Source organism: Muntiacus reevesi, chromosome 1 (genome assembly GCF_963930625.1).
Source record: "Muntiacus reevesi chromosome 1, mMunRee1.1, whole genome shotgun sequence".
NCBI classification, from domain to species: domain Eukaryota; kingdom Metazoa; phylum Chordata; class Mammalia; order Artiodactyla; family Cervidae; genus Muntiacus; species Muntiacus reevesi.
Genome location: NC_089249.1, coordinates 168,879,908 through 168,902,968, shown reverse-complemented (window position 1 = coordinate 168,902,968; position 23,061 = coordinate 168,879,908). Strand labels below are relative to the sequence as shown.

At 38.5% G+C, this 23,061-nt stretch overlaps 1 protein-coding gene across 5 annotated transcripts in view; it reads left to right on the top strand.

Annotated features, from left to right (window-relative positions):
- Window positions 1-23,061, top strand: part of ZMYM4 (zinc finger MYM-type containing 4) — a 155,667-nt gene that overhangs the window by 19,169 nt on the left and 113,437 nt on the right. The gene's annotated exons all lie outside the window — the stretch shown is intronic.

The following is a 23,061-nucleotide window of genomic DNA, read 5'->3' as shown; positions in this document are numbered from 1 at the left end:
GTGGATGTTTAGCAATATACCTGCTCTTTATCAACTGCTTGCTAGTAGCACTGACTCCCAATTTGTGAGAACTGAAAATACCTCCAGTCATGGCCAGATGTCTCCTGAGGGGCATGGTTGCCCCTCGTTGAGTACCACGTCTCTAGATATAGCCTAAAGACCTGTCCAAATGGTTCCACTCCTTCTCATTCCGACCTCTTATGTAAATTCTGTCAATACAGCTACGTTGATTGACCTGCTACTTTTCTTACTTTTGTGCCTTTTAAAAAAATCATGTTTTATTCAGCCCTAATTGTTTCCTGATTTTTTAACCTAAATTTTTGTCCTGAGCACTGCTTCTGTTATTAAAAATATGCTTGTAAACATAATTTTAATGACTTTAAAATTATAATATTTTAAAGTTGTAATACTTTATTACTTAAAAATTTTTTTAACTGTAATACTCTGTGATATAGATAGAACATAATGTGGGAATATCCTCCAATTCTTAGGTTGTTTAAAAATCTTTTCCTGTTAAAAGTGGGGCTCAACTGGTTGGATGAAGCACAAGCTGGAATCAAGATTGCTGGGACAGATATCAATAAACTCAGATATGCAGATGACACCACCCTCATGGTAGAAAGCAAAGAAGAACTAAAGAGCCTCTTGATGAAAGTAAAAGAGGAGAGTGAAAAAGTTGGCTTAAAACTCAACCTTCAGAAAACTAAGATCATGGCCTCTGGTCCCATCACTTCATGGCAAATAGATGGGGAAACAATGGAAACAGTGAGAGACTATTTTTGGGGACTCCAAAATCACTGCAGATGGTGACAGCCATGAAATTAAAAGATGCTTGCTCCTTGGAAGGAAAGTTATGACCAACCTAGGCACCATATTAAAAAGCAGAGACATTACTTTGCCAACAAAGATCCATCTAGTCAAGGCTATGATTTTTCCAGTAGCCGTGTATGGATGTGAGAGTTGGACTCTAAAGAAAGCCGAGCACTGAAGAATTGATGCTTTTGAACTGTGGTGTTGGAAAACACTCTTAAAAGTCCCTTGAACTACGAGGAGATCCAACCAGTCAATCCTAAAGGAATCAGTGCTGAATATTCATTGGGAGGAGTGATGCTGAAGCTGAAACTCCAATACTTTGGCTACCTGATGCAAAGAACCAACTCACTGGAAAAGACCCTGATGCTGAGAAAGATTGAAGGCAGAAGGAGAAGGGGACGACAGAGGATGAGATGGTTGGATGGCATCACCGACTCAATGGACATGAGTTTGAGCAAGCTCCAGGAGTTGGTGATGGACAGGCAGGCCTGATGTGGGGTCACAAAGAGTCAGACATTACTGAGCGACTGAACTGAAACTGGCTAAACTGGGTGGAGGATGTTGGGACCAGTGAGTGATAGCCAAAGGGTTTGAGGTTTCCTTCTGGGATAAGGAAAATATTCTAAAATTGACTGTGGTCATTGTTATGTAACTCTGAGTATACTAACATTGGGTTAGTGTACTTTAGATGTTGTGTACTTTAGATGTGTGTTGTGAATTATATGGCATCTCATTGAAGTTGTTATAGAAAAAGGAGGTTTACAGCAAACAGCCTTATGTGTAACTTTTTACAAGTTCTTTTTTTTAAACTATTTTATTTTTGGTTGTGATGGGTCTTTGTTGTTCACAGGTTTTCTCTAGTTGCAGCAGGTGGGGTCACCTCTTCATTGTGGTGCACCGCTTTCTCATTGAGGTGACTTCTCTTGTTTCGGAGAACAGGCTCTCAGCGCACGGGCTTCAGTAGTTGGGGCACAGAGGCTTAGTTGCTCTGTGACATGTGGAATCTTTCTAGACCAGGGATCGAACCTGTTTTCCCTGCACCAGCAGGCAGGCTCTTATCCACTGTACCTCCAGGGAAGTCTGATTGTGTGTAATTTTTGTCTATAACTCTAGAAGTGAAACTACTGATTCAAGGCATGTGAAAAATATATTTACGGTTTATTGAGGTAGTCTATATAGAGTAACATTTATCCCTTTTACTGTACAATACCTTCTGTAACTTACTGAACTACCAACATAGTCAAAATCCAGAACAGTTCCATCAACCCCCAAATTCCTTTACAGCCAGCCTTTCCCATACCTCTACCGCAATCTGTTTTCTATTCTGTAATTCTGCATTTTCAGAAAATCATATAAATAGCATCACACAATGTGCAGCCTTCTGAGTTTTGCTTTTTTCACTTAGCATAATGCGTTTGAAATTCACCCATATTGTTGCATGTGTCAGCAGTTCCTTTTTATTGGTGACTAACATTCCGTTTTGTGGATGTACCAAACTTTATCAACTCGCCAGTTGAAAAACAATTGTATTGTTTCTAGTTTTTGGTGACTATGAGTAGAGTCATAATAAATATTTGTCTGTAGGTGTTTGTTTGGCTGCCCTGGGTCTTTGTTGTGGCGTGCAGGCTTCTCTTGTGTAGTGTGGGCTTCTTGTGCGGTGGAGCTCAGGCTCTAGAGTGCATGGAGTTAATTGCACCATGGCATGTGGTTCTTCAACCATGTCCCCTGAGTAGGAAGGTGGATTTTTAACCACTGGACCACCAGGAAAGTCCCTGTCTATAGATTTTTTTTTTTTCCCCTAAGCACTATATTATTGCAGGGATATACTGTAACACTTTGCTCTTTCAAGAAAATTTAAAGCAAAGTGTATAAATGGGGAAAAACCCTTCATTTTCAAGAAGGAATTAATGAGGAAAAAACTTATGTTGGGTGTAATTTCTTTATACTTGTTCATAATGAACAATGAATTTGAGACAGTTTATAAAAAGATGTATGGGGGAAAAGATTAAAAGAAATAAAAACCACAGTAGGAAAATATAGATAATTCTGTTGCCACTGATGAGAGAATATGATTAGGTATGTATGTGCCATTATTAAGGGGAGCAAACATTACTGAGTCTGCTAAAAAACAGTATCTTCTAGCACTGATTCTAAAAGTAATTTCAGATGTGAATCTTCAGTAGGAGAGGCTGAGTTAAGGAACAATAACATTTCCTTTTTAACAGGAAACAACAGTCTGAACTTCTTGCTTATAGGTTTTTGTATACACATACATGTTCATTTCCTTTGGGTAAATAATTAGGTGTGGGATTGCTGGGTCATATAGTGTTTTCTTGTGTTGAATTTTAAGTTATTTTTGTATTTTGAATACAAATCTTTTACTTGATATGTGTTTTGAAAATACTTTTTCCTAGTGTATGGCTCAACTTCATATTCTTAAGTATTTTTCAAAGACTAGAAATTGAGATTGAATTTGGTGAATACACAGACATATTTAATTTTGTGGGAATAAGTATGTAGATCATGTCAAAGGACCCAAGAGAAAACATCATGATGGTTTTTTTTGTTTGTTTCAGAAAAAGCAACTTGTTATTGAATTATAGTTGATTTACAGTGGTGTGTTAGATTCAGGTGTATGGCAGATTGACTCAGTTATACATGTATTTATTTTTTCATATTTCTTTTCCATTATAGTTAATTACAAGATATTGAACATAGTTTCATGTGTCATATAATAAGTCATTGTTTATTTAATATAGAGAAGTGTGTCTCTGTTAATCCCACATTCCTAATTTATCACTCCTTCCTTTTCCTCTTTGATAACCATAAACTTGTTTTCTATGTCTGTGAGTCTATTTTTGTTTTGTAAATAAGTCCATCTGTATCATTTTTTCAGATTCCACATGTAAGTGATACATATTGGTTTTCATTTTCTTGTTTCACTTGGCATGGTAATTTCTAGATCATTCGTATTGCTGCAGATGACATTATTTCATTCTGTTTTATGGCTGAGTAATATTCCTTTATATATACATACATACACACACACACACACACACACACACGCACATACAGCATCTGCTTTCTGTATTCATCTGTCAGTGGACATTTAGGTTAATTCCCTGTGTTTTATATCAAAGAGTATTCTGCTTATGTCTTCCTCTAGAAGTTTATACTATTCCGTCTTATATTTAGGTCTTGAATCCATTTTGAGTTTACTTTGTGTACGGTGTTAGAGAATGTTCTGATTTCACTCTTTTACTTGTAGCTGTCCAGTTTTCCCAGCATTACTTGTTGAAGAGGCTGTCTTTTTTCCATGATACATTCTTGCCTTCTCTGTCATAGATTGGTCGGACATAAGTACATGAGTATATTTCTGGGCTTTCTGTCCTCTTTCATTGATCTAGTGTCTAGTTTGGTAATTTGAGTTTGATTACTGTAGCTTTGTAATAGCGCCCGAAGTCAGGGAGTCTGGTTCTTTCAGCTTCATTCTTCGTTCTCAAGATTGTTTTGACTATTCAGGATCTTTTGTGTTTCCATACAAAGTTAAAATTATTTGTTCTAATTCTGTGAAAAATGCCATGGTAGTTTGGTAGGTATTGCATTGAATCTGTAGATTGCCTTGGTTGTATGGTTATTTTTAACAGTATTGATTTTTCCAATCCTAGAACACAGTATATCTTTCCATTTGTGTTGACTTCAATGTCTCTCATCAGTGTCTTACAGTTTTTGGAGTACAAACTTTTTGCCTCCTGAGGTAGATTTATTCCTAGGTATTTTATTGTTTTTTATGCAGCATTAAACAGGATTGTTTCTTTAATTTCTGTTTTTGATAATTTGTTGTTAGTGTGTAGAAACACAAAAGACTTCTGTATGTGAATATTTGGCAACTTTACCAAATTCACTGGTGAGTTCTAGTAGTTTTCTGGTGGCATCTCTATGATTTTCTATCTATACTGTCATGTTGTCTGCAAACATTGACAGTTTTAGTTCTTCCTTCCCATTTGGATTCCTTTATTTTTCTTTTCTGAGTGCTGTGGCTAGGACTTTCAAAACTGTGTTGAATAAAAGTGTGAAAGTGTGCATCCTTATCTTGTTTCTGGTCTTGGAAGGAATGCTTTGAACTTTCCATCGTTGAGTGTGGTGTTAGCCATGGGTTTGTAATATGTGACCTTTACTATGTTGAGATATGTTTCCTCTGTGCCTGCTTTCTAGAGAGTTATTTTCAATGGATATTGAGTTCTATCAAAAGCCTTTTCTGCATCTCTTGAGATGATCCTATGGTTTTTATTCTTTAGTTTGTTAATATGATGTATCATATTGATCTTTGGATATTGAAAAATCCTTGCTTTCCTGGGATAAATCGCACTTTATCATGATGTATGATCCTTTTAATGTATTGTTGGATTTTGTTTGCTAGTATTTTGTTGAGGGTTTTTGCAGAACAACAGTTCAGTTCAGTTCAATTCAGTTCAGTTGCTCAGTTGTGTCTGACTCTTTGCAACCCCATGGACTGAAGGATGCCGGGCTTCATTAGAACTGACTGGTTTGATCTTTATTTCTCCTTGCTGTTGTTTGGAACTCTGCATTCAAATGGGTATATTTTTCCTTTTCTCCTTTGCCTTTTATGTCTTTTCTTTTCTCAGCTATTTGTAAGGCCTCCTCAGACAACCATTTTGTCTTTTTGCATTTTTTTCTCTTGGAGATGTTTCTTGATCACTGCTTCCTGTACAAATGGTTTGTTAAAAGAAAAAGTGGCTTGTTTAGTGTGAGGAATACAACTTTTAAGAGGTTTCTACTTGATTACTACTTTTCTTAACCTTTGTTATGAAAATTTTCAAACATAAATGTGAATAGATAGTTAAACTAATGCTCATGTATTCATCATTCATCTTTTTAAAGATTCATCAACTTTTTGCCACATTTTTCATCTATTCCTCCCACATTTCTTTACCTATGATATACATGTGTGTGTGTGTATATATATAAAGTATTTGTTTATTTGGCTACACCGGGTCTTAGTTGCAGCACACAGGATCTTTGATCTTCATTGTGGGCATGTGGAATCTAGTTACCCAACCAGGGATCAAACCTGGGCCTCCTGCATTCAGAGCGCAGAGTCTTGGCCACTGGACCACCAGGGAAGCCCCTCCCTGTCATGTTTTAAAGCAAATCCTGGGCATACTTCTTTTTACCTATTAATACATAAAATATGTATCTCTCAAAGATGCATCTCTTTTTTACAAAAAATAAGCCATAAATACCGTTACCGCACTTAACAAAATCAGCAGTAATTTTTCAGTTTCACTTAATACCCTGTTCAACTGTTGAAACTGATTCAGAAAGTTAGTAGCTAAAATAAGATTTTTGTGTTGCTAAAACAAAGTCTGTGGGTTGTTGTGTCTTTTCAGCCTCTTTTCATCAGTAAATCTTCCCCAATTAAAAAAAAAGCCATTTATTTTTAGAAGATAACTGTTTGATTTGTTCTGCAGCATTTCCTACATTCTGTGTTTTGCTGGTTATATCCTGGTGTCATTGAACACATTCCTCCATCCCTTATGTTCCCTGTAAGCAGTTAGAAGTATGATTAGATTCAGGCTTAATTTATTTTTTGCAGAGATTTCTTCATAGGTGGTGCTGTGTTCTTTCTATGATACCAGTAATAGTAGCACATCACTATTTGTGATGTTCATCCTAGGTCAGGTGATATCAGCCTAATCCATACGTTAAAAAGTTCTCCTCCAGTTTTGACCTAATGGTTTTATCACTCATTGCCTAGTTCTTGATTCACTATTTAATTAGTAGTTATAAAATGATAGTTTCCTAATTCTTTTATTTCTGCAGTATCTGTTAACTGATAGTTCCTTTTCAGTTAACTCTCAAGTTTTCTTATTGCTTTGAAATATTGTTAATGCAGGAAAGACAAGATAAATGCTTAATTCTTTTTTTGTCATTTAAAAAAATAAGTTGATGCCCTCACAGGCTCTACAGATGACTAGTAAAGGTTGTTTTTTGTGTGGGTGGGGGAATGAGGGAGCTATCCTGATAAGTCATCAAAAATATATTTATGTACTGTTTATTGTACTGTATTGTACTTCATGGCAAATAGATGGGAAAACAATGGAAACAGTGACGGCCTTTATTCCTTTGGGCTCCAGAATCACTGAAGATAGTGACTACGGCCATGAAATTAATAGATACCTGCTCCTTGGAAGAAAAACTATGACAAACCTAGACAGCATATTTAAAAAAGCAGAGACATTACTTTGCCAACAGGGGTCCATATAGTCAAAGCTGTAAAGCTATGGTTTTTCCAGTATTCATGTATGGATGTGAGAGTTGGACCATAAAGAAGGCTGATCTCTGAAGAAGTGATGCTTTTGAACTGTGTGTTGGAGAAGACTCTTGAGAGTCCCTTGGACAGCAAGATCAAACCAGTCAGTCCTGAAAGAAATTATCCCTGAATATTCATTGGAAGGAATGATGCTGAAGCTGAAGCTCCAATACTTTGGCCACTTGATGCAAAGAACTGACTCATTAGAAAAGACCCTGATGCTGGGAAAGACTGAAGGCAGGACGAGAAGGGGATGACAGAGGTTGAGATGGTTCGATGACATCACTGACTCAATGGACATGAGTTTGGGCAAACTCTGGGAGTTGGTGATGGACAGGGAAGCCTGGCGTGCTGCAGTCCATGGAGTTGCAAAGAGTTGGACACAACTGAGCGACTGAAATGAACTGAGATGAACTGACATACATCAATTGTACCATCTTTGGTCAGTAAAATCCTCAGTTAGCTCTTGAGTCTTTCTGTCATGACTTCAGTAGTCTTTGATAATTTTCTTGCTTTTTGTTGCAAGATGAAGCACCTTGATGCTGGGAGTGATTGAAAGCAAAAGGAGAAGAGGACATGAGAAGGAGAGGATGAGATGGTTAGGTAGCATTACCGACTCAGTGGATGTGAACTTGAGCTAAATCTGGGAGATGGTGAAGAACAGGAAAGCTTGACATGCTACATTCCATGGCAGGGAGTCAGCCATGACTTTGTAGCTGAACAATGAAGCAGCTTCACGTGTGTTTTCCCTGCTCAAGATCTGAAATCAACCACTTCTGCCAGGAGTCTTGATCCCTCCTAGTGGGAAATAGTATTTAGAGAACATAACACTTGATCATCTTTTGGTTGGTTTTTTTTTTTTTTTTTTTAACTGTGCTTGCGAGGTGTTAGTTCCCTGACTACAGGTTAAGCCCATGCCCTCGACAGTGGAACCATTGGGCTCCCAGGGAATTCCCAGGACTTTTTAAAGTTAGATCATCTTAATTTCTAGATTTAGGAGAGTTCTCTGGAGTTTCTACCGAGTGTGGGGATCTGTGTCCAAAGCATTTTGCACATTCATGGTTGGACTCCTTTAGAGACCATTTAAAATGGTTAGGTGATAAAGATTCTCTTGTTCAATATGAGCTCTACTTGATGTTGCTCATAAGAAATCTAAAATTAAAAAAAAGAAATCTAAAATGAAATGAAACTAAAAAAATTTAAAAGTAAAGCAGTGTATATAAAGCATATGCAGCAAAATCAAAATTTTAATATTAAAAGAAAACTGTGTAAAAAAATGGTTATTTGCCACAGATTTCTGACTTTATTCATAACAGATATAATTCACTTTGAGGATGTAATTGCCATGAATTTTTATGTATCAAAAAGCCTTGTAGTGAAGTATATAAAACAAAAATTTTAGTGGTTTAGAGGCACTATAGTTTAATTGAACCTGTACAGAATGGGGAAACATTGCCTTTTTTTTACACTCTCATGGAACATTTACAGAAATTAATCATAATTTATACTTTGAAGAAGAGTTCAAATTTTAAAACCTTAAAATTTAGAGCTTACATTCTTTGACCATAGTGCATTAAAACTGAGATGAGTAGAGTATCAATTAAAACAATCCAACCGTTTGGAAATTTTAAAACTTTTAAGCAACTCTTGGGTTAAATAAGTTATAACTAAGTTCAGTTGTTTGTAGAGTATAATAATAATGGTGTTATATGTTAATTATACCTTAGTAACAAAAAGAATATAGCAATGAGAACATGCCATATCACAACTTGGGATATGAGCAGAGCTATACTGTAAGGAAAATATTTAGGGTAATTCCTTGACAGTCCAGTGGTTAGGAGTTTGTGCTCTCACTGCCGAGGGCCCACGTTCAGTCTCTGATTGGGGAACTAGCATCCTATAAGCTACAAGATGGGGCCAAAAAAAAGAAAAGAAAAAATGGGAGTAGTCAGTCCTAACTACTGGACTGCTGGGGAAGTCCTGTAACTACTGTGCTTTGATGACTCTTGGAAAAAATAGAGTAATAGATCATGTTCCTGGATGGGAAAACTCAATTTTATTAAAATGGGACACAGTATGCTATGGTGGAAGGGACATTGCAGTTTTAAACAGGGGCATCTAAGCAAAAATCTGAGGAAAATGAGAAACCTATATAGATATCTGAGAGGAAGAACATTATAGGTAGAGGGAAAACAAAGAAGGGCAGTAGCTCTAAAGAGCAAGGTGGTGAATAGTCAGAGAAGAGATCAGGGAGATTACTGTCTAGATCATGTAGGGTTTTTTAAGGCCAGGTAATTCTTTGTTGTGGTGGCTGTCGTATATGTTGTTGATGTTTTGCCGCATCCTTGACCTGTACCCACTAGATGCCAATTGAACTCCCTAGTTGTGAAAACCAAAAATGCCTCCAGACACTGCCAAATTTTCTAGATTTGGAAAGTGAAATTGCCCCTGATTGAAAATCACTCCTTTACTAATTGACCGTAGATCCATCTGGGGGGAGGCTTGGAGGAAGATTTATAGTTATGTTAGGGGCTTCCCAGGTGGCTCAGTGGTAAAGAATCCAGCTGCCAAGCAGGACACATGGATTTGATCCCTGGGTCGGGAAGATCTCCTGGAGAAGGAAATGGCAACCCGTTTGAGTATTCTTGCCTGGGAAATCCCATGGACAGAGGAGTCTGGTGGGGCTTTAGTCCATGGGGTTGCAAAGAGTTGGACATGACTTAGCCACTAAACCACCACCACCACCACCACTTGTGTGGTAATGGTGTGGAGTTCTTCCTCAAGAGAACCAAATCTCCCCACAATTAAGAAGCAGTTGACTTCCCTAGTGGTCCAATGGTTAAAAATCTGTCTTGCAATGCAAGGGATACCAGTTCAACCCCTGGTCTTGAAAGATCCCACCTGCCTTGAAGCAGTTAAGCCTGTGTGCCACAACTGCTGAGCTTGTGCTTTAGAGTCTGTGAGCCACAACTTCGGAGCCCATGTGCTGCCACTACTGACGCCCCATGCCCGTACTCCACAAGAGAGTGTGTGTTCAGTTGCGTCCAACTCTTTGAGGCCCTCTGGACTGTAGCCCGCCAGGCTCCTCTGTCCATGGAATTTTTCCAGGCGAGAATACTGGAGTGGGTTGCTATTTCCTACTCCAGAGGATATTCCCAACCCAGGGATCGAGCCTGCATCTCTTGTGTCTCTACATTGGCAAGCGGATTCTTTACCACTGTGCCACCTTGGGAAGCCACAATAAGAGAAGCTGCCACATTGAGAAGGCACAATGAAGAGTAGCTCCCATTCTTCACAACTGGAGAAAGCTTGCCTGCAGCAACAGAGCCCCACTGTAGCCAAAAATCAATCGATCAATAAATATTAATAAAAAAAGAGCCAATGAGTCTGTTAATTAACTTGGTCTGGAAACTGGGCACATATCCTTAACTTCCACTCTGATGACTTAAGTCAGGTTTTGGCCACCAGATGTAGACATTTTCCTGGAAGATAGATTAAACTGCCCATATATTTCATTCCTAGAATCATTGTGATCAGTTAGCCACTGCCAGATTCCTGCAGGCCAAAGCATTCTGATTACTGGTACATTCCTGCTGCCCTTGGGCTTAAGTGCTGCCACTTGGCCTTTGCTGCGTGGGGCCCTGTTATCCTCAGTGAAATTGGAGCCCATCTCAGTGGGCTGACTTCCATACCTGACGTCCAAAAGAGGACCACCACACAGCTTCTCAGGGCGCTGTGCTCCTCTCACTAGTGTAGTGTCCTCCGGGCCTTCTCAGAGAATGTAGTTGGGTAATAGGTGTGTAGGATGCAGAGGATAGATGCACTCTGATGTTCCTGTCTCCCTGAGCCTTTGGATTTCCTCTCCTACGTAATACCAGTGGAACTTTGATAGCTCAGTCTCTTTAAACTTTATTACATCTTCATTGTTGGTGTAGTTTTGATTTGCATTTCCCTAAGAGAAGCCAATGGCACCCCACTCCAGTACTCTTGCCTGGGAAATCCCATGGACGGAGGAGCCTGGTAGGCTGCAGTCTATTATGGGGTCGCGAAGAGTCGAACACGACTGAGTGACTTCACTTTCACTTTTCACTTTCATGCACTGGAGGAGGAAATGGCAACCCACACCAGTGTTCTTGCCTGGAGAATCCCAGGGACAGGAGCCTGGTGGGCTGCCGTCTGTGGGGTCACACAGAGTTGGACACGACTGACATGACTCAGCAGCAGCAGCAATGATGATCAGCTGTTGCTGAGTATAAGTTTAAACCAACAACTGAGCCAGTAAAGCCACCTCCAGCTGCACAGCCAGCACATTGCATTCTGAATCTGTAGTCATCTCACTCATCTTAATGAATTATACAGCCTCCTTGGTCTAAAACCCTTAGCATCTATTTTCACACGCAGTCCCAGGTGTTTGCCTTTATATGTTAGCAAAGTCTTGCCATTTTGGACGTGTAATTTCTTCCCTTTTGGGTCATAGTATGTATCTGTTTTACTACAACCAACTTGCGAGTCTAGTGACAACAGGGTTGGTTGTGCTTGATCTTGAAGAGAATGAACATCACAAGTCATTTGTGTCACATAAGGATGTCACAGATGAATTCAAGAAAAGGAAAGCTGTTCTTACATACAGGATGGTAAGTTATTTCTACTGGAGGTTTGAAATTGTCTTTTTCATTCTAGTTCACCCACATGTTCCTATTCCAGGTTTAAGGATCCATTCTTTTCCTAGTCATTGCCCTTACTTTCACATTAGAATTGGTTTGACTGTGAATTTATGTGATGATTGTAGTTCAGCTATTTGCCCAGTTACATTTTGGATTTTATTTTTAGCAGTACCAACCTAGGAAAGTGAAAGTGAAAGTTGCTCAGTCGTGTATGACTCTTTGGGAGCCCATGGACCATACAGTCCATGGAATTCTGCAGGCCAGAGTACTGGGGTGGGTAGCCTTTCCCTTCTCCAGGGGATCTTCTCCACCCAAATATTGAACCCAGGTCTCTCACATTGCAAGCGGATTCTTTACCAGATGAGCCATCAGGGAAGCCCTTCAATCTATGGTTATAAGAATTGAGACTTTTTAAAAAACATACTATCATGAAAGTGCTCAGTTTCTCAGACTGTGATTTGATTTGAGAGTTAATGGACCTGAACTTATTATTCTGTAACTGCTGAAGAGCACTTGGAGAATCCATCTCATAAGTCTGTTATATGAGATGGCTATAACTCATCATTACTGCCTTAAGTGCAACACCTCTAATGGCACTGTGTGCCAGGGATTACTAGCCTCCAATTTCTTCTTTGAGCCTTATGCTTAAACCCAGAGACACAATCAAGCCAATCTCCAAATCTCGTCTTTGAGTCTGTCTCCTGTGAACACTGCCATTACCTACCCTGTATTAGTCAGAGATCAGAAACCAAAAAGTAAGTTGAATAGGAAAAGTTTAGTGTAAAGAATTATTAACCAGTAGCAGAGAATTAACTCTTAAAGGGCAAAAGAGAATATTAAAGTTTACAGACTAGCAGGTAAAAGGAGCAGCCACTAGCTGTAGGGCTGAGGCACAGTGATGGAAAAATTTGGAAGATGCCTGTCTCCCACCTTCAGGGCTGAGATTCAGATTTTGTAGGGTGTGTACCACTAGGTGCTGAAGAAGTTCTAGGTGCTGCAGATTTTTGCTGGCAAGGAGGAAACCTTCCTCGGGTGCTGACAGAAGTCCCTAGAAAGCCCCTTGCTGCACCTGATAGGGAGCCGCCTGGAGTGTAGGCACGATTCCCTGGGAAGCCTGCTCAGTGGAGTGCTGCCGGAACTTGCTTGGTGTGCCACCCTCTAGGGAGCTGACCAAATCTGATAGGAAACTACCTGCGGGGGTGTGTGTGTGTCTGAGTAGGAAACTGCCAGTGGAGTTGTGTGTGTGTCACTGAGGCTGGTGGGGAGTTGGCACCTGGGGAGAGGGCCATTAGGCCACTGGCCTCCACTGGAGCAAGCAGATTAGAGCACAGTGTAATGAGAAGAGGACCCCTTCTTTCCAGAGTATTCTTTTGGTGCCATCTGTTGTCAAAAGTTAACACTGCCAGATGACAAAAGAGAAGTGTCTATAGATGCCAAAAACAAGGCAGAGAAAATCAGATTTGAAGTTGAAAGACAGTATGTATATAGTTGGTAACTCAGATATTTACATTTCTTGTGCTCTTCATTCCTTTGAAAGTGAAAGTGAAGTCGCTCAGTGGTGTTCAACTCTTTGTGACCCCATGGACTGTAACCTACCAGGCGCCTCCACCCATGGGATTTTCCAGGCAAGAATATTGGAGTGGGTTGCCATTTCCTTCTCCAAGGGGTCTTCCTGACCCAGGGATTGAACCTGGGTCTCCCACAGGTAGACTCTTTACCATCTGAGCCACCAGGGAAGCCCTCATTCCTTTGGGGTTACTTTGATTTCCATGTGGTGTAATTTTTCTTTTTTTCTGAAAAGTGAAAGTGAAAGTCACTCAGCCGTGTCCGACTCTTTGCAAACACATGGACTATCCAGTCCAAGGAATTCTCCAGGCCAGAATACTGGAGCGGGTAGCTTTTGCCTTCTCCAGGGGGTCTTGCCAATCCAGAGATCGAACCCAGGTCTCCTGCATTGCAAGTGGACTCTCTAGCAGCTGAGCCTCCAGGAAACCCCAAGAATACTGTAGTGGGTAGCCTATCCCTTTTTCAGTGGATCTTTTGGACCCAGGAATTGAACCAGGGTCTCCTGCATTGCTGGCGAATTCTTTACTAGCTGAACTACCAGGAAAACCTTCTTTATGTAGGACATACTACTTTTAATTTAATATTCTTGTTGTGCTGGTCTAGTGGAGATGAATTCTTCAGCTTTTGTATATCTGAAAAGCTGTGTTTTGCCTTAAAAAATAGTGGCAAAATATACATAAAATGTACCGTCTTACATATTTTTAAGTGTACAGGTCAGCAGTGTTAACTACATTTAAAATGTTGTACAACCATTTTCCATCTTCATAGCTCTTCTCATCTTGTAAAACTGAAACTATATCCATTAAACTTATTTTCTTCTCTCCTAACCCCAACCCTTGGTAACTATCATTCTACTTTCTGTCTCTATTTATTTTACTTAGTATAATGTGTAAGGTTTCATACATGTTGTTACTATATGTCAAAATTTCCTTTCTTTTAATGGGTGAGTAATACTCCATTATATGTAAACATCATATTTTGTCTATTCATCTGTCTGTGGTTACTTGGGTTGCTCTCATACTTTAGCCTTTGTAATGTTATTATGAACGTGGGTATACAAGTTACTCTTCAAGTCCTTGCTTTCAGTTCTTTTGAATATATACTCAGAAGTGGAATTGCTGGATTACTTGGCAATTCTATTTTTATTTTTTGAGGCACCAATATAGTGTTTTTCATAGCAGTTATACCATTTTTACATTCCCACAATTTCAATTTCTCCACATCCTTGACAACACCTGTCTTCTGTTTTTTTGGTAAGAAAGAAAGTGAAAGAAAGTGAAGTCGCTCAGTCGTGTCCGACTCTTTGCAACCCCATGGACTGTAGCCTGCCAGGCTCCTCCATCCATGGAATTTTCCAGGCAAGAATACTGGAATGGTTTGCAGTTTCCTTCCTAATGAGCTTGAGGTCATATCTCGTTGTAGTTTTGATTTGCATTTTCAAATAATTAGAGGTATTGAGTACCTTTTCTCATGCTTATTGGCCATCTATACATTTTCTTGGGAGAAATGTCTGTTCAAGTCCTTTGCCCCGTTTTTTTAAATCAAATTTAATTTTTGGTGACACCACACGACATGTGGGATCTTAGTTCCCCAACCAGGAATTGAACCCACACCCCTAGAAGTTGAAGCATGGAGTCTTAACCACTGGACTGCTAGGGAAGTCCCCTTTTTGAATTGGGGTGGTTTTCTTGCAGGTTTTAGGCATTTTCTATATATTCTCAGTATCCTTTATCAAATAGGAGATTTGTAAATATAGTTGACCTTTGAACAACATGAGGGTCAGGGGCACCAGCCCTCCATGCAGTTGAACACCCACATGGAATTTATAGTTGGCCCTCTGTATCTGTGGTTTTTCCATATCTGTGTAGTACTGTAGTATGTACTGTTGAAAAAAAATGGAGGTATAAGTGGACCCATACAAATCATATCTTTATACATCATGTGCCTGAAAACACAAAGAATTTAAAAAGTTTCCTTAATGTCTTAAATTATGTAGAAAAAGTGACGCGTTATAAACCAAAGTTACAGTAATTCTAACTTTTTCTTAGTAATTTTTTCTTAGTAATTTCTAAGAAAAAAATAATTCTTTTATAATTGCCCATATATTTACCTTTATTAAGATCTTTTATTTTTTCATATGGCTGTGAATTACTATATTATTTTTTAAAATTATTTTAAAAATGTGTTTGTTTGTTTTTAATTGGAGGATAATTGCTTTACAGTGTTGTGTTAGTTTCTGCCATATGTCAGCATGAATCACCCACAGGTTATGTATGTCTCCTGCCTCGTGAGTCTCCCTCCCACCTCATTCCCACCCCTCTTCAGGTATCACACAAAGCATCAGATTTGAGCTCCCCGCTTCATAAAGTAAATTTCTGTTGACTATCTAATTTTACATGTGGTAATGTATATGTGTCAGTGCAACTCTCTTAATTTGTCCCACCCTCTCCTTTCCTGCTGCGTCCACAAGTCTGTTCTCTGTGTCTGCATCTCCATGGCTGCCCTGCAGGTAGGTTCATCAGCACTATCTTTCTAGACTCCATATATATTCATTAATATGTAATATTTGTCTTTCTCTTTCTGACTGACTTCACTCTGTATAATATGCTGTGGGTTCATCCATCCTGTTAGAGCTGAGTCAGATGTGTTCCTTTTTATGGCTGAGTGATATTCCATTGTGTACATGTACCACAACTTCTTTATCCATTCATCTGATGATGGACATCTAGGTTGCTTCCATGTCCTAGCAATTGTAAATGATGCTGGGATGAACATTGAGGTGCATGAGTTTTTTTCAGTTATGGTTTTCTCAAAGTCTATGCCCAGTATGTGAATTACTTTCTGTTGCCCTTTCATTTCATTGTGCTGAACTTCCTTCAGTAGTATGAACTTCCTCAGGCTTTATTTATTTGGAAATGTCTTAATTTCTCCTTGAAGGAGTGTTTTACCGAATATAAGATTCTTGGTTATCTGCTTGTTCTTTTAACATTTTGAATATATTGACCTGCTGGCTTACAGTCTTTCTAATGACTTCAGTTCAGTTCTTTCACTCAGTCGTATCCGACTCTTTGCGACCCCTTGGACTGCAGCATGCCAGGCCTCCCTGTCCATCACCAACTCCCGGAGTTTACTCAAACTCATGTCCATTGAGTCAGTGATACCATTCAACCCTACTTATATACTTGTTGAGGATACCTTGTGTGTGATAAGTCAGTTGTATCTTGCTGCTTTCAGTATTTTCTCTGTATCTTTGGCTGTTCAAAGTGTCTTTATGTGGATCTCTTTGAGTTTGTCTTTAAATGGTGTTTGTAGAGCTTCTTGGACATTTATGTTCATGTTTTTCACCAAATTTGGGGAAGTTTTCAATTACTAATTTTTCAGATATTCTGTCTGCCCCATTTCACTCTTTTCTTCTGGGACTCCCACAACGCAAATGTTGGTACACTGGTTTGTGTCCTGTAGGTACCTTACTGTGTTTATTTTTCTTCTGTCAGTTTTCTTTCTTTTCCTCAGACTTGATAGTTTCCATTGTTCTGCCTTCAAGCTTGATGTTTCTTTCTTTTGCTTGCCTAAATCTGCCTTTGAATCCATATAGTGAATTCATTTTAGATATTGAACTTTTTGTCTCTAGAATTTCTTTTTTGGTCTCTTTATGTATTTTCTCTTTATTGATATTTCTGTTTTGCCTATATAGCATTTTATTGATTTTCTTCATATTTCCATATCAGTTTTTCTTGCTAAGTGTTGACCACTCATCATTCTGGTTTGTGAACCATTGACTCAGGTCATTTAAAAAATTCTGAAATCAGACAGTTGATAGAAATGATAATCACAGATGGTTAATAACTATATGGAAAGATTCTTCAAAAATGAAAATGAAAACAATTGAATGTAAATAAAACAGCAAAATACAAACTTAAATGAGATAACATCTTTTGCCTACCAAATGGAGGATGATGAATAAAATTTTATGCCAAGAAGTGGAAGAGTTCTATAATACTGTGTTTGGAAAGAATATCTGATCACAGAACTCCTTTTTTCCTTAGGGCCTCTTGCAGGTTTTGTATAACAAATATTGAGAGATGCAAAGTTACAGTATTCAGTTAATAAAAAAGATACTGAGATGAGATACAACACAATATGCTAGGGCCTGTGGGTATCCCAAGATGAAAAAGATTTATCTAGAAAGTGATACTGACACATATATGTTAACTGTGCCACAGGTAACTGTAAGTGAAATATAAATCTAGTGCTACAGAGAAGTCAAGACTTCTAAATGGTTTATCAGAAAAGGCCTTATCAAAGAGCTTTATTTTAAATAAATACGGGAGAGTATTCCCTGGCAGTCTAGTGATTAGGACTCTGGGCTTCCACTAATGGTGACTTGGATTCAGTCCCTGGTTGGGGAAGTAAGATCCTGAAAGCTGAGTGGCACCCCTTCCCCACTCCCCCCCAAAAAAAGGTAAACATTGGAATTTTATCAGATAGAAGTCATTCCCAGTTGGAAGACAATAGTATGAGAATGGTATGATGAAAACTTTAGTGAGGAATAATAAATAACCTTACTCCATAACCAGAGTAATTGTTTTCAGAACTTAGATTTCCTTCCCACCATCTTCTTCAGTGTTTTTGCTTAGGATAAAGTCCAGTGTGTAAACATGACTAATACTTAGGGTGACAAGCTGAGACAGTTTTGAGAGTGAAAGGGAGCACATTAATGGTTACATGAGGATGGTAGGCGTAAGCTGAGATGCTTTGGGCTAGCTGGAAACGTGGTCCTTTCCATAAGGAACGCCCATTGTTTGGCCCATGGTTTGTCATCAGCTTTGTCTTACACTGCTGACTGGCTTTAGTCCCAGAATTCTTACCCACCCAGCCTTTCTGTTGTTTGAATCTCTATGCTTTCTCCTGCTAAGAACCTTTACATTTGCTGTTCTTTCCTTTAATCTTTTCTCCTATCTTTTCATTTAATTCTTAGTTATCCTTCAGAAATTAAATTATGGAACAGTTTCTGTTTCTTTCTTGACCTCCTCTATAGGTTAGCTAATCATGGAGAGTTAAGATTTATTTAAAACTGGAGATGTGTTAGAAATAGAAACGATAGTTCTTAATGATCAGTTGAAGGGGGTGGTGGTTTTAGTAGGTAAGTCATGTCTGACTCTTGCGACCCCGTGGACTGTAGCCCACCAGGCTCCTCTGTTCATGGAATTTTCCAGGCAAGAATACTGGAGTGGGTTACCATTTCCTTCTGCAGGTGATCTTCCTGTCTCAGAAATCAAACCTACATCTCCTGCATTGTAGGCAGATTCTTTACGACTGAGCCACCAAGGAAGCCCACTTGAAAGGCGGAAAATATTTTGAGAGTTCTTTGAATTCTGGGGTGTTGGGGCTCCTACTGAAATGAAAAAAAGGAATTAGTGGTGAAAAGAGTAAATTTTAGAGAAGAAGACAGTGAAGGACGTTCGACAGTTTTCAGTCTCTACTTAATCATTGAAAAATTCAGTTTCAGCTTTCTGAAAATAGAGCTTTTGGTTTAGTTTTCACAGCATAAGTTTATCATATAAACTCTCAAATTGTTGCAGTTATTAAAACCTGTTTGAGAAAAGTGTTTATGGTGTTAGGCATTTTAGCAGTTATGTCTAGAGAATTAGAATTTGCAAAGTTGTTTGGTGGACTTCCTCATAGCTCAGTTGGTAAAGAATCCGCATGCAGTGTAGGAGTCTGCTTGCAATTCAGGAGACCTGAGTTTAATCCCTGGGTTGGGAATATCCCCTGAAGGAAGGCAGTGGCAACCCACTCCTATGGTATTCTTGCCTGGAGAATTCCATGAACAGAGGAGTCTGGTTGGCAACAGTCCATGGGGTTGCAAAGAGTAGGATATGACTGAGCAATTACACACACATAGTGGATAAAAGAGAAAATTAACATTTTAAAATAAAAATTATTGGTCCAGGATTCAATAAATTTCTGTGATTTTTTTTTTTTTTCCCATACCACACTGTGTGCAGATTTAGTTCCCCAACTGGAGATGGAATCTGGTTCCCTTGCAGTGCAAATGCAGTGTCCTAACCACTGGACTGCCAGGGAATTCCCTCTGTGATTTTTTTAAATGTTTTAATTTTTTCCCACAGGTGGTTGTGGGTGGTATTTATCAATTCACAGTATATTGGGATTTTTAGCCTTCTCTAGGGTTAGGGACAGAAAAGGCAATGGCACCCCACTCCAGTACTCTTGCCTGGAAAATCCCATGGATGGAGGAGCCTGGTAGGGTGCAGTCCATGGGGTCGCGAAGAGTCGGACACGGCTGAGCGACTTCACTTTCACTTTTCACTTCCATGCATTGGAGAAGGAAATGGCAACCCACACCAGTGTTCTTGCCTGGAGAATTCTATGGTCAGAGGAGCCTGGTAGGTTACAGACTATGGGATCACACAGAGTTGGACACGACTCAGCGACTAACACTTTCACTGCATATTTATGACTTACTTATATGCTAAATGCTTTTCATTTAATCATGTTAACAATTCTGGGAAGTGTAGGTATATATTTTTATTTTATGGGTAAAGAAATTTGAAAGTAAAAATCCTTTAAAGTTGTAGCATTTATTTTATAAGTTTAAATATGCAACAGTTACATGTCTTAAAAGGGGTAGAACCCATAAGACTGTTTTGGTAAGTAAAAGTGAACTGGTATTTTTTTGTCTTAAGTTAATATCCATATTCATTTATTTTTTTAATTTTAGGTTTTGTGGTATTGAGGAAATCCTTGCCTATACAGAATAAGTTATTGCAGATTCTTAAAATCAGCTTGGTTTTTAAGTCCAGTTAAATCTTTTATAAAACGTGAGGATTGAGCAATACATTATTCAAAGCTAAATTGCAGTTTATATCTAATTCTTATTTGTAGATGTACAGATTAGGCAAGAAGCACCCAAACACGTTTAGCAAAACCACCATATTGTAGCAAAGCTAAGTCTTACTTGTACATTTGTTTGTCACCCCAATGTTAGACTTTAGTCCAAGCAGGTGTTCTGCAGTTCTGATGTAGTCCATAATTGAGAGGTGTTAGTGTTACCTGGCTTGTGCAGTGTTAAGTGAGTAGTCACCAGCGGATTTGAATTGAAACAAAAGATCAAAAAGGCAAACAACCCAATCAAAAAATGAGCAGAAGATCTAAATTAGACATTTCTCTGAACAAGACATATGGATAGCCAAGAGAGACATGAAAAGATGCTCAACATCACTATTATGGGTTTGTAAAAAATTTATTTAGTTTGTTTATTGATTTACTTGGAGGATAATTGCTTTACAGTACTGTGTTGGTTTCTGCCATGTATCAGCGTGAATCAGCCATAGGTATACGGACAGTCCTTCCCTTTTGAACCTCCCTCCTACATCCCACCCCATCTCACCCTGCTAGGTTGTCACAGAGCACCAGGTAGAGCTCCCTGCATCATACAGATCTGTTTTACATATGATAATTTATTTGTTTCAATGCTGTTCTCTCAATTCATCCCGCCTTCTTCCCCTGCTGTGTCCACAAGTCTTTTCTCTCCGTCTGCTTCTCTATTACTGCCCTGAGGATAGGTTCATTAGTACCATTTTTCTGTCGTTGTTTAGTAGGTAAGTTTTGTCTGACTCTTCTGTGACCCCACGGACTAGCCCACCAGACTCCTTTGTCCATTGGATTTTCTAGGCAAGAATACTAGAGTGGGTTGCCATTTCCTTCTCTAGGGGACCATTTTTGTAGGTTCCATATGTATGTGTTAATACATGATACTTGTTTTTCTCTTTTTGACTTACTTCACTCTGTATGACAAACTCTTAAGTTCATCCACCTCACTAGAACTGACACAAATGCATTCCTTTTTATGGCTGAGTAATATTCTATGGTATATACCATCACTGCATATTAGAGAAATGTAAATCAAAGTTATAGTGAAGTGTTACCTCACACCAGTCAGAATGACATCATGAAAAAGTCTACAAACAATAAATGCCAGGGAGGGGATGGAGAAAAGGGAATTCTTCTACACTGTTGGTGGGAATGTTCTCCATTTCACTATAGTAAATCAACTATACTCCAAGGTAAAATAAAATTCTGTGAATATGAAAAAAACAACAAAATCAAAGTGAGTCAAAAGTAGATTCTCCCTTAATTGATGCTCTACCGTAGTAAGAAGTTCAAATACATAGAGAGGCTAACATTAAAAGGAGATAACCACATAACACTGGAAATTGTACTTGAGGGGCTTCAATGTATTAAAAATATTATTTATTTAATGGATTTGAATATATATTTTCAAATTTTCTCTTTAAAAAATACTGGCATATGCCCATGTACCATTTCTCTAGTTACTCTTGTTTCAGTTGTGCCTTTTGGTTTTTAATACGCAAGACTTCATGGAAATAGTTTTCTTATTGTGTTTTTAGAACAGCTTAATAGAGATGTAGTTCATATGCTATGCAATTCACCCATTTAAAGCACATAATTCAATAGTTGTATTTTCACAGTTGTGCAACCACATCAATTTTAGATCATTTTCATCACCAGAAAAAGAAAAAGGCAGTATTGTCCAAAAAATGCATTTTCTTCAGACACTCAAACCCCTTTCAGTGTAGACCAGTGCTTTCATTCTTTGGCTTGCAGAGTCATGTCTCCCATTTTCCTTTTATTCACATAGCTCATTGAGTGGAATGGTAGGTAGAGTGGCCTTTACTGTTTCTTTCCTTTTTTAGTATTTATATAGTTGAATTCAGTTATGTTAAATGTGTTTAATGAATCATCTGCAAGATAATTTTTAAATTTTCTTTTTGTTTTTTTTTTGAAATTTTGAAATTTCACCACGACGTACCTTCCTGCCCCCCCCCCCCCCCACTTTCTCTTTGTTATTTGGTATACCCATTCAATCTCAAATATCCATTTATTTAGTTGAGGGAAATTTTCTTCTATTATTTCACCTGTTTATTGTTTTCTTCCTTGGATTTGCCTGTGAGATTTCTTTTACACCTAATTGCTTAATCTTTCATGTTTTCATATAAAATATCTCCCAGCTCTGACTTTTTGTTTTTGTTTTTTGGAAGTTAATTGAGAACTCTGTCAAAAGCTTACCCAGCAAAATTTTTATTTTCTTGTTTCCTAATATTTTCACCTATCTCCTTTTCCTGGCCTTCTGGGTTTAGTTTTTTGTATCCGTAGTTTCTCACATATCTCAGATAGCACTTAAAAGTAGAAATTTCTTTTCTGTAAATTGTTTCCTTCCGGAGTGGTTATTCTTTAGTTCACCTTGAACCTTCTCTTTCACATAGTTAATTTCTTTCAGAAACCTGGGATCCTTGGTTGTCTTTTTTGTTCAGTGAATCTTAGATATTATTGATTACTATAGCTAGCTGTTGTGTTTCGTTTGTAGTTATATAGGTAGCAAGGTAGTTCTTTTTCCCTGAAGTTTTCCCTTTGAATGAGGAGACTCACTCTGTAGTTTAGTGGGTTTATCATGAAGCAGAGTTGCTTCTCTTCTTGCCTCATAGATGAATAGTAGATAGGGAAGCAGGAGGTTGGACTGCTCACACTTGCCAAAATGAGGAGACCTTTAAAGACGAGAAGTGGAACATCCTAGTCGTGTCTTTATCAGTTTCTGAGTGGAGTTGCCTCTGCTTTACATTTCCCCTCCTCTGTGTCTGTTTT